This window comes from Pleurodeles waltl, chromosome 6 (genome assembly GCF_031143425.1).
Source record: "Pleurodeles waltl isolate 20211129_DDA chromosome 6, aPleWal1.hap1.20221129, whole genome shotgun sequence".
Classification (NCBI taxonomy): domain Eukaryota; kingdom Metazoa; phylum Chordata; class Amphibia; order Caudata; family Salamandridae; genus Pleurodeles; species Pleurodeles waltl.
Window position 1 is genome coordinate 1,207,438,846 of NC_090445.1, and position 12,026 is coordinate 1,207,450,871.

The 12,026-nt window shown below is 42.9% G+C and overlaps 1 protein-coding gene across 1 annotated transcript in view; it reads left to right on the forward strand.

Moving 5' to 3' along the window:
* The window catches only part of MYPN (myopalladin), a 2,801,288-nt gene that overhangs the window by 572,634 nt on the left and 2,216,628 nt on the right, over positions 1–12,026 (forward strand). The window lies entirely within an intron of this gene.

Genomic DNA, 12,026 nt, shown 5'->3' on the forward strand with positions numbered 1-12,026 from the left:
GTTATTAATATTTACAAAGAATTTGTACCCACAGATCAAGAACAGCATACTGACCCTTGCCCTGCCACCTACCAGCAGCAAAACTGCTCAACTACTTTTGAGGAAGAGATTCATTCTGCATCTCTGCCTTGTTTCCGCTCTTTGACTCGATCAAACGGAAACCTAACTTCTGAATCTAAAATCGGGATCTCCCTTGGAACCTTGTCCCTCTAAGATATAGTTCATCCTCTAACCGCCATTATGAGTAGAGCAATTCATTTCAGGTTCTGTCCAAGGTTGTGGAAAGAGGCTGCTGTTAGGCCTCTTCTCAAGAAACCCGGCCTTGACCCTAAGGACCTGAAGAACTATCACCCCATTTCCTTGCTCCATTTCCATCTAAGATCTTGGAGGAGCATCTTAACATTCATTTGATGGCACATGTGGAGCAACAGGGACTGCTGGACATCTCACAGTTCAGTTTCAGAAACCAAAATGGTACAGAAACTGCCCTTATATCTGCAACTGACAGTATGAGGTGCCTAGTTGATGAAGGGCAGGCCATGGCCTTGACCCTTCTGGATCTGTCCACTGCCTTTGACACCATCTCCCCTACCCTACACAGTGAATGCCTGCAGGCTTTGGGTATAGGAGATATAGCCTTGGAACTGCTCATGTCATTCCCTACGGATGGGTCCCAGATGGTGATTGTAACAGAATTCAAATCTGACCCTTTCTCCTTGCCATGTCAAGCCCCTCAGGGATCCTCCCTGAGCCCTATGCTATTATAGTAGTATTTTTCATCCTTCGCAGGATCAAATGTCCACTGAGGTCGATGGACCTTTGGATCCAGTAAGTAGTATTGTAGACCCATTGACAAAATTTCAAGAACCCCCACACAATGTGAACACCATGACCAACGTGGCCACAGAATAAAATTCCAATCACGAAAAACGTTAAAGAATTGATTAAGAAAACAATATCAAAGTAATGAAGACAATGCGCAAAACCAAATTATACAGCTACATAATCAGCAAGGGTTAATCAAGGCATCTAAATAGATTTAGGCAAACTAACATTAATAAAACTAAGCATTCAAGACAAATAAGACATACATCAATAAGAATACCTGAGACAGTGATATAACCCATTGATCAGAATCTAGAATTCGTCAATTCTGATGTAGCAGAGTCAATAATCTTTGGCTGGGCATAGGTCAACCCTACAGCCAACCAAATCAGGGAAATACATGTGTGGGGAGAAACACATGCGGGCAAAATACAATAAGCATTGGCATAGCCAATAGGTCTTGCCTTTGGGACCTTGTAAGTGTTTAGCCAGAGCTATTGGCTTTGACAATATTTTTAAGCTATGCTGTAGAAAATTGTAGCTGCTGTGCAGCACATTGAAAAGTTATAATAAAAAAGTGAATGGTGAGCTCATATATACATCTATATAGATGCATTAATAGATTCTCACAAACATTCGCACTTTCCCCCAAAGACACTCACATGCACAGACTCGCCAATCAATGAAAACACCATTGTTTAAAAAGGCAAACTTAAGGTCTCTGCTAATGCTTGCATTATTTTAATAATAATTGTAATTTTGTAAATCAGCGCTATTACCATTTGTTAAGCTTGTTTTGAAGTGCTTATTGTTCACAACAAGTGCAGGCGTGTGAAATGTGCTATGCCATTTAGGCAATTTTAAGTGTGAGAAAGAAAGCTTTGGGGTGGGGTGGGTTGGACTGCTGTGGGGTGGACTGGATTGGAGTAACATGTATTTGAGTGGAGTGGGGTGGATTGAACTGGACTGGAGTGTGGTGGTTAGAGTAGGGTGGATTGCAGTGGATTAGAATGGGGTGGGCTGGATGGATTGGATTGCTTTGAGGTGGAGTGGGCTGGATTGGAGTCGGGTGAATTGGAGTGAGGTGGATTGGAGTGGGTTGGGGCGGGGCGGATTGGACTGGACTGGAGTGGGGTGGATTGGAGTGAGGTGGATTGGATTGAGTGGGTGGATTGGATTGAGTGGGTGGATTGTATTGGAGTAGGGTATATTGTATTGGAGTAGGGTAGATTTTTTTTGTTATTTTTTTGTGTTCTTTGGCACGAATATGAAAATAAAGTGATGAGGACTGGCTTGTAGTAAGTATGGTACAAGAGACTCAATTATAGCAGCCTCAAAAAGTTGCATTTCATAGCTTAGTTGAAACACCCATAAAAATAAAATGTTCGAATGTTTTAGCCTTAATTAAAAAAACAAATCCATTGCAAACAGTTAAGTGGCTCAAAGACGCAACAGTAAAGCAAGACGACAAATCATAGTATCCAAAGTGCTATTGGGTAAACTGATAACACTGTGACATTATGTTCAGGGTCTCGGACCATGTTGTAATCATTTATGGTCATTAAAAGTTCTAACTGTAATTCCCTAAGAAACATCAATCCATGGCCTAAAACATAAGTGCATCATGCAATCCACTGATTTACAACTGAGCCCAAGGCACCTCAGCAAGGGAGATCAGCATGCAGGCCAGGGACATTGTAAACAAACAAAAGCATGTTAGTTGATAAGAGCTCCCTTTACATTGTTCCTGTGTTAAATGCTGTTTACATTGTGGTCGCAGCAATTAAGCATGTGTGACGCAAAGGAGCCATCTGTCCTACTGATGGAAGAGTTGTGGGCATGCTCCATCTCACTGGCTTAAGCACACAGCTGGACCAACAAATATGTTAAAAGACCCCGAGTTGTGTCTCCAGAAGATGAAGGGATGTTATTTATTAGAAACAAATAGTTAATGGAAAGAAATCACATATCACATTTCATTTATTACAGCTGATTGTTGGTTTTCTCTGCCCCTGGAGACTACAAAACATCCAGAATATTGACAAAATCATGCATTCCTCCTAAGCTGCCTCTATTTCTACATGCAATGGAATCGAGCAAACAAACAGATTCCCGCCTGAACTTGATTGCACAGATATATCAAATGTCGGGAGGGCTATGAATCTGCCAACAGTTTTCTTTAAACAAGTATAAAGTACAAATTACCCTTATTTGGTGTGCCCAAAATGAATGTATCGAAAGGATGACGCTCCTTGTTAAACTGAAACTAACCTAACTTTCAAACGTTGCTGTGTAAGACAGGCGTCCTGGTCTTAACTGTAGGCGTATTTAGAAATAAGCATGTCTGTGTATAAACAGGGACTAAGAATGATGGAGAAGTTTCAGAAAGCAGGAACACTATGTGGTCTGATAATGTGCTGGTAGATGTCCCGGGCAAAAAAGTGATGTAATGGGAACTCCAAAAAGAAACTCACACCACAGAGAAAGTCAATCTGCGTGAAAGTGCGCACTCGCTGAGGAGACTGTTCCTGTGTCATCATGACAGCAGCAAAGGTACTCATCCCTCAGCAGAGAAGCGGGAAGTCCTCTCCTGTGCCAGCTTCATTGTCCTAGCTCAAGTACTTACTTGCGTTGTTGAAATTCCGCGTTGCAGCTACCCACAGCCCAGCCCACTACTTCCAGGAACTCCTCCAATGGTGACGTAAAGTGTTGCCAGAGGGAACCAAAACTAGACTGAGAAGAAGTACGAGGAGGCATGCTGTCTGCTGTACTTTAACATCAGTGGATGGTAAAATAAAACAAGTAGCATAGCAGAAGGGTTGAGGGACAGGATGGGAGCACCAGGCACAAGGGGGAGTGGGAGGGGCATGCAGCAACATGGGAGGAGGTGGGAGGGAGGAATGCTATATCAGGATGCAAGCAACGACAGGAGCCTAAGCTGAACACAGGCAAACAGTAAAATGAGCAGGAAAACAAGAGAAAAATAGTCTGTCAAAGAACAGATAATGAACCAAAGCATAATCATACAGTACTTGGTCCTTGCTCCGTAAGAGAAAAAAGAAGGGACAAAGAAGCAGGACTGACCACTAGCAAGCAAGGATTTTTGAAGGACACTGAAACAAACAAATAAAATGACTTGAAGCCCACAAGAAGTATACTAAAGTATAAAAGTGGTTGTACGCTTACGGTCAACCTAGAAAGGACACAAATAATTTGAAAAAAAATATCTTGGACTGCATGTCACTAACTAAGTTCGACAAAAGATAAGTAAAACGGGAAAGCATCAGCATATCAGAAGCTCAGTAAAGAGTCTTGTGGATGGGAAAATAAAATTAATTCTAGGTCTAAAAAGGGCATTTGAAGGGTGAGGGCAAATGGAAGAGAGGGAAATACCTCTCCAAGCATACAGCATTCAGGGAATCTTCATCAGCAAGACATCAAATTCAGCAAGACATATGCAAGCATCAGGAGCTCTCTGCAAGCATCAGGAGCTCTCTGTAAGCTGTTCATGATTTCTCAGGACTGACCACAACTGCTCAAGAATACTCAAAGTTCAAATGTCCATCAGTATTTTAAACTTCACAAAAGATTTTGATTTGCCAAATAAATCAGTTCATGTCACGTTGAATAGGCATCCTCCAATGATGAATAATTGTATGACTCCAAAATGAAACAGCCCAATTTCTTCCTAGGTCTGTTGAGGAAACATCTCTCTTTCTTGTGACTCCAAACAGTTTTGAAACAAATGTATACAAACTCAGTCCATGTTCCTGCATTGCACTTTTTTCAAAGGCAAAAGAATGCATATTTCCATGTTTAAACAATGTGGGATATCACAAAAGGTCTGTGCTTCTCATGGGAATTAAATCTGAAAGAAGCCTTCACATTATAAAAATAAAATCACCACTTATCCTAACACAAAATCACAATAATGCATTTAATTAATACGCTTGAGTTAAACACATGTAATATGCAAACATAGAAATTCATCATTAATAACATTTCATCAGAATGGATAATACATTTCATACAAAATGGAAAAGCTTTGTTACTGCATTTCATTAAGTAAAACAGAGAAGTGCATTTCTCTCACTTTGCACATATTTTAAACTCATTAACCTTTTATTAATCACAATAAATTCAATATAATTTCTATATGTACTGGTAATCTAAAGTCTAAATTATGTTTTAACATCAGGTTTATCCTTCTAACGTGCTTTAATTCAAAAGGCATCTAAGTTGAACTTTGAAAATACAAGCAATTGCACATTTAACTTGCGTGTCAATGCAGCTTTCTACGTTAGTTTTTCACTCTTTTACTTTCATAAACTAAAACTGTCACATTCTGTGACATGAGGAACAGCACTACATTTTAAGCTCTCTCACTATTTAACTTGTACGTTTCTTCGCTGGCCAGACTTATTCACTCCTTTGGTTTACAGGTGGTGTCTTATGCTGACAACACACAGATCATTGTATCCATCTCAAAGGACATGAAGACCACTGAGGCCAACTTCAATAACTATATGAAGGCGGTGGCCTTATGGATGGGTAAAAAGTGCCTGAAGTTGAGTGGCACGACGACAGAGGTTGCTGATGTTTGGGAGTCGGTCACCAGAATTTGTGGTCAGACAGCCTGCAGTCAATTCAATTCAATTCATAAAGCTTTATTCGGCACATATAAATGACCATGAAAGCATGAACAAGGAAGAAAAAAAAGACAACAGTACATATTTACAAAGACATTGCAATTAAAACTTACAGTTATTAATTATAGTTAATGGCTCATTGAGTAATACATACGGTCATTCATAAATATATAAAATGAATAATAAAATACATTAAAAACTCATACTTTTCCTGGAATTGATGGACTGATTTAAAAAGGTGGCAGTATAAAAACAAATATCTGCCGATTGCAGATTAAAAATTAAAGCCATGGCATGTTTAACTGTACGTGTTCCGTATTTAACAAACAGAGGTTTCAAAAATACTATACGAAAACATGTATACAGTTTACAGAACAGCAGAAGGTGCACAGTGCTCTGTGTAGATACATTATCGCACCTACATGGCCCATTCGGGTGTTTCTTAATGTTTGGATGGGCTACTAAACAATGTGCCATCCCAAATCTTAGTCTGGTTAGCACAAATTTATGTGAATTGCTAGTCACCATAGTTAGGTAAGATGGAAAACCCTCCATTAGATTGTATCTATTATAAAAAATGACGGAGGACAATGATCCGGCTATGGTTGCTCGTTTCCTTTCTGCATAAGTTAGAAATATACTTTTCATTTCTGATTTGGAGATCGTGGTTGCTGCACTAGGATTATTTAAAATATTCAGATTAAAAATGTCTGAAAAACAGACAACAACATATTTAACCCAGGGAATATCTCGATATTTATCCAAACGTAAGCAATCCTCAACAATAGTTCTGTTAAGTAGCTTCTCATCGCCAAGCCAGAAAGACCGCCAGATCATCAATGGTCTAAGTGATATCAGATCAGTTAAATAATTAATGGCTAATTCACGGTGGCTTAATTCAGTTGAGGCAGAGATGGGCAAAAACAGGAGCTTTTTTAAAAACCTATTTTCCTCCAACTGTAAGTTGTAGGTACAGCTATAACCCCATACTCCTGCCCCATACAGAGCAATAGTCACACATCTAGCTTGGTAAATCTTGAGCATATCCCTGGTTCGACGATCCCCAACTTTTGCAGCAAATCTATAAATACCATAAGCATTTTTTGCCATTTTATTCTGGATGTTATTAAATTCATTGTTCCATTTCCTGTCGTTAGAGAAGGTAATACCTAGGTAACAAAATGTATCCACCTGTTGCACCTTTTCGCCGTCTATAAAAAAGGCATTTAACGTTTTGGCTTTAGCACCGCAGGTCATGGTATGCGTTTTTCCCTTATTAATTACTAGTTTTCTATCTTTAATAAAGGAGGAAAAACTATCCATTAGTCGTTGTAATCCAACAGGTGTTCGAGAGAGTAAAACAGCGTCGTCGGCATATAGTAACACTGGCACCGGAACACCGTTGATCTGAGGAGCATCAGCATTAACCTTTTTTAAAATATCATCAATTCCATTAATAAATAAAATAAATAAAAGAGGTGCCAAAACACAACCCTGTCTAATTCCTCGTGTAACACAGATTTTTGGAGTACATTCTCCTCTGGTTCCAAAACGTACATTGGTTTTCAATTTCTCGTATAACCTAGCGAGGAAAAAGATTATGCCTTCTGGGGCTCCTAAATTTAACAAAGTTGGCCATAAAATGGAATGATCTACCATATCGAATGCGCTGCTCAGGTCAGCAAAACAAAGATACAGGGAACCGGGTTTCGCTTCAGTATACTTCCCGATCAGTAGATCAAGATTGATGCACTGGTCGAGCGTACCTCGTCCCTTCCTAAAACCATACTGGCTATCAGCCAGTATGCTATCCTGCTCAGCCCATTCCTCTAATCTTACTAACATCACTCTACTCATAACCTTGACTGAAGAGTCAAGGAGAGAGATCGGGCGGTAATTCTTAGCGTCAGATCTACTTCCCTTTTTATGAATTGGCACAATGATTGATTCACCCCAAGTTACAGGGGCCTCGGCACACACGGCAACATTAAAAACAATGGTTAAAAGGGGGCCCCAGACATCTGGCGCAGCTTTATAAACGTCTATAGGTACCCCGTCCGGACCCTGAGCTTTCCCTCCTTTGCTAGCCCGTATACCATATTTGACCTCACTAACGGATATATCCAAAGGCAGAGTAGGCCACTTATTGGGACTAGGATCATTGACTTTATCAGAGTCAAAAATGCTAGAGAAATGTGCAATCCAACCCTCGCTAGAAACATTAGAGGTCAACTGTGGTGTTTTTTCATTCCTTAGAAAAGGCGAGTTGACCGTGGCCCAGAATAATGTACAATTTGATAATTCAGCAGCTTGGTTGAGGGAATCCCAAGCCTGTTGCTGCAGTTCACCCTTCCTCTGTTTGAGCGCACATTTATATTCCATTCTTAATTTATTTACCAGTTTTTTGTCCCTGGGCCTCGCTGCTAAAGCCTGCTTAAGGCCAGTTAGTGCGGAAGTGCAAAGGTGATTAAACCATCTCGGTCCGTTCCTACTTTGCCTACTATTGCAACTGGTAAACTTGGCATCAATAATTTTGTTAATTTGGTTAAAACAATATAAAACCCTCTCAGAGTCAGAACTATTTTTTAAAATAGAAGCAATGTCCAGCAGGCTCTCATTAATTATGGAGCTAGTTAAATCATCGGCTCTTTCACCAATCCATCTTAACCTTACACCGTTAGTCCTATGTGGTTCTACATTAGAAATAATAATTCCCACATCCACCGAACTACCAGCCCAAAGGGTAGTGTCCAGAATAATACGGTTGTGGTCACTTAGGGTAGTTACTTCAATTCTTGGTGGATCACAGTAAGAACTAATATTAGAAGATGTGATCACATGGTCAATGACCGAGCTGGTGTGCCAATTTTTAAAAGTGGGAATGGGTAAACCATTAACATCTTTACAGCACTCCACTATTTCCAGGTCATAGCAGCCCATGAACTTATGCAGTGCTTCCCCATAACTGTTATGTCCAAAATGCGGGACATCCCAGCCGGCACTGTTAGTGACCCCACAAACCCTTTGTGTAGACAAGTCGCACAAAGTAGTATTGAAGTCCCCTACCCAGATGAAGTCAAATACAACATTCTGTTCCAGACATAGATTTTCGACAGCGCCGGCTAAGTCTGTTACTACTTTGACCCGGGTAACATCAAAAATGTTATTATAATAGTTAATCAATAAAACATTATGGTCTTTGTCATCCACAAGCCAGAGGATCTGCACAAGGTCCCCTACAGGTATATACTTTTTAACCACAATAGGACGACAGATTGTTACAAGTATAAGGAGACCGCCTTTCGCTCTACCTATACCACCTCCCAACGCCGGTAAATTGTAAGAAACGAATCCCTCATAGTTAACTTCATCTTTACACCATGTTTCTTGAAGACATAAAATGTCATGGGCATTAACAAACGTTAACCATCACGGATCCCTCTCCTTCGATTTCAGCCCTGCCACATTCCAACAAACAATAGAAATAGTATCCTTACCCCTAACACAATTACTATCAGGCACCATACCATTGTTTCGTCCCCAGTTCGCATTCTGGTTTGAATTGCTTATGTCCCCACAATCAGGCGGTGCCCTTATATCCACCGCCAATTCAATTTCTGTGTTGTTGGGCATCTCTTGGGCCATGGTATTGTCTGCAGTCACTTCCAATCCCTACAAATGCAGCTAAAGACCTTGGCGTTTTCCTGGACAGCGACCTACCTCTGGACCTTCAGGTCAATTGTACTGTGGCGACCTGTTTCTGGATTATCAGAACCTTGTGGAAGATCTTTCCATTAATCCCCTCCATTGCACAGAAACAGGTGACCTCATCACTAATCTCATCTAGGATTGACTATTGCAACACACTCTACTTGGATGCCAGTAAGACTACTCTTGCCAAGCTGCAATTGGTGCAGAATGCAGTAGCCAGGCTGTCACTTGATATGCCTAAATGCATGTTAGTCTCAACAGGATTGTGTGAACTTCACTGGCTTCCTGTATAGAAATGGGTCATGTCATGTGCAAAAAACTTTAAAACCATGTTCCAATGGTACTTCTGAAGTAGACTTCTCAGATCGGCAGCCCATAACTTAGTTGTCATCCCCAGAGTTCGGAGAATGAAATGGGAAGGCACCGCTTTTTAGGTCATGGCTGCAAAGCTCTGGAATACCTTCCCTCCCCATCTGACCAGTATGAAATTGTGTATGCCTTTTAAGAAGGCCTAAAAAACCTTGCTCCTTGTAATATGGCCTTTTTCACCTTCCTAGATCTTGCCATTAGCAGAGTTACACTCTGGAGTAGCTGTCAGCGCCTTGACATCCTTGAACACTTTTTGCACTATATACATTTATATCATTCATTCATTCATTACTAATCGTGTGACACACAAATGGGTACATTTCCAAAAATCAGTTTATGTACGGTTCTTTATTTATTTATTATGCAGTTTTTGCAGTCTGATAAAGGCTATACATCTGCAGCAGGATTTATTAAAATACATAGGGGGTCATTACAACCCTGGCGGACGGTGTTAAAGCGGCGGTAAGACTGCAAACAGGCCGGCGAAAAAAAAAGGGAATTATGACCGTGGTGGAAACCGCCAACAAAGACAGCCACTTTAACACTCCGACCGCCACGGCGGTACAGACAAACAGCGGGGCGGTCACCGCCAACAGACAGGCGGGAGACAGAGTACCGCCCACAGTTTCACAACCTACCAATCCGCCACCTTTTCCGGGGCGGATTCACCGTGGATGAAAACACGCGGAAACAGCCATTTCAATGGGAAAACGCTCACCTCTACACACTCCACGAGGAAGGAGGACACCATGGAGCCGGAACTCCAAACACTCCCTGCGATAGTCTGCCTGCTCCTGTACGAACATCATCAACGCCGGCGCCGAAGACAATGGTGAGTACTGCACCTACGACATAGGGGAGGGGGGAGGCAAAAGTCAGGGACACACACACGCAACACCCCCACCCCCACCCCGACCCTCACCCACTACAACACACACACCAGTGCATATCCAAACATTACAGTACCAACCCCCAAACGCCCCGGAAGAATACAAAGACAAAAGGAAATGAGTGCAACCATTGTAATATATCAAAATACTGTAACCAAATATATACAGATATATATACACATTCAACAAAATATACATCACGATTAGTAGTGCAGGTAATGCACCATTCAATGTCCGTGGACCACTGGGCCCAAAATGCATGGGCGAGGCCCACACACGATACTTGAGCAAAACGGAGAGAACACTGCTGGGGCATCAGGTAGAAATACAACAGGCACCTCAGGGGGAAGGGAAGGGGGGGCACCTCAGCCGGATGACAGCACCACGCCAGATCCACGAGGGGGCTCCATGCCCACTCTTCAATCCTGGGGAGTGCAAAGCCATAGTCTCTCAAGTCTCTACAGTGGGTGGCTTGCCCACTGTACCATCCTGGAGAGTGCAAGGCCACAGTCACTCAAGTCTCTACAGTGGGTGGCTTGCCCACTGTTCAATCCTGGGGAGTGCAAAGCCACAGTCTCTCAAGTCTCTACAGTGGGTTGCTTGCCCACTGTTCAATCCTGGGGAGTGCAAAGCCACAGTCTCTCAAGTCTCTACAGTGGGTGGCTTGCCCACTGTTCAATCCTGGGGAGTGCAGAGCCACAGTCTCTCAAGTCTCTACAGTGAGTGGCTTGCCCACTGTACCATCCTGGGGAGTGCAAAGCCACAGTCTCTCAAGTCGATAACAGTCTCCACTGGTTCTGGAGGGGGGGACTGGTGCCCAGAGTGCTTCATCCTGTTAAGGACAGACGGAGTGGATGCTGTACTCCACTGGTTCTGGAGGGGGACTGGTGCCCAGAGTGCTTCATCCTGTTAAGGACAGACGGTGTGGATGCTGTTCTCCACTGGTTCTGGAGGGGGACTGGTGCCCGGTGCCCAGAGTGCTTCATCCTGTTAAGGACTGAGGTAGTGGATGCATGTCTCCACTGGTTCTGGAGGGGGACTGGTGCCCAGAGTGCTTCATCCTGTTAAGGACAGACGGAGTGGATGCTGTTCTCCACTGGTTCTGGAGGGGGACTGGTGCCCAGAGTGCTTCATCCTGTTAAGGACAGACGGAGTGGATGCATGTCTCCACTGGTTCTGGAGGGGGACTGGTGCTCAGAGTGCTTCATCCTGTTAAGGACAGACGGAGTGGATGCTGTTCTCCACTGGTTCTGGAGGGGGACTGGTGCCCAGAGTGCTTCATCCTGTTAAGGACAGGCGGAGTGGATGCTGTTCTCCACTGGTTCTGGAAGGGGACTGGTGCCCAGAGTGCATCACTCTCCCTGTGACGGTCCCAGTTCCGTCACTGCCCCTGCCACACATGGGCTAGCGTTGCTTGAGTTGGCGGTGCTTGCCCTGTTCAGCGGTGCTTGACTTTGCTGTCTCTGACCTGTTCAGCGGTGCTTGCCATGGCGGTCTTTGCCCTGTTCAGTGGTGCTTGCCCTGTTCAGCGGTGCTTGACTTTGCTGTTTCTGACCTGTTCAGCGGTGCTTGCCATTGCGGT